General features: G+C 39.8%; 1 pseudogene; it reads left to right on the top strand.

The window, feature by feature from the left end:
• LOC107184987 overlaps positions 1-419 on the top strand; it is a 2,734-nt pseudogene extending 2,315 nt beyond the window's left edge.
• The last annotated feature ends 477 nt before the right edge of the window (positions 420-896 follow it).

Raw genomic sequence — 896 nt, 5'->3', positions numbered from 1 at the left:
AGCTCACTTTTTAAAGAAATGCTGCAAAAATTTGTTTTCTAGAGTTTATTTTATTCCATTTCACCACCAGCCAAATAATTTTCCTTTCTATTTTTTCATTTTCCCTTTTCTGCACATATCTAGAAAACTTCACCTTTCTGGAGTCTCATCCCCAAAACAAAATGTTCCCACAGGTGCTACCGGTGTGTAAAGCTGTGCTGTTGGCAAGGAGACCTGTCTGTGCGCTGGAAACACTCATGACCATTCCTTTAGATTCATTTGCCTGATGGTTGTCATAATGTGATTTGCAAAAACAAGGAGCCTTAGTGAATGTACAGTATCTAGACTTCTGTGTTCTCAGGATGCAGAAGGGAGCAACTTTGCTATTTGGTCCAGTAAGTGGACACCTTATGATAGAAATGTGGAAATAAAAAATAAAATAAAAACCATTTGCACAAAAAACAAAACAAACAAACAAACAAAAAACTCTGTAAAAAAAACACACAAAAAAAAACACAGAACCTGGCTGGAGAACCTGGCTCAGCTGCTGACCAACTGAACGCTGTCTCAGAGGCTGTCTCCGTAAAAAGAACCTGCTTATGATGATCGACTGAACGCTGCCTCCATGACATTCCTTCTTTGCTGACTCCGTCCACACCTTTGGGAACCCCTGGACCTGCTGGGGCTGGACCCAAACAGGGAAGTATTCGCCTAAGGTGGGTCCTTTATAGTAGATATAGTCAGGAAAAAAATGTACAAAAGCTTATATTGATAGTAGGAGAAGACCAATGTGTGGCTAGCAAGGCATTAATTTGACTATCATACCTGATAGTCAGAACATTGTCCAGTAGGTGGGAAAGATTAGCAGGTATCCAAGATAAATTTTTTTATATCTAATTAAGAGAGGAGGTCTGGGA

The sequence above is a fragment of the Myotis davidii genome, unplaced genomic scaffold (assembly GCF_000327345.1).
Source record: "Myotis davidii unplaced genomic scaffold, ASM32734v1 scaffold204, whole genome shotgun sequence".
In the NCBI taxonomy this organism is placed as follows: Eukaryota; Metazoa; Chordata; class Mammalia; order Chiroptera; family Vespertilionidae; genus Myotis; species Myotis davidii.
This window is presented reverse-complemented; position numbering and strand designations above follow the sequence as displayed.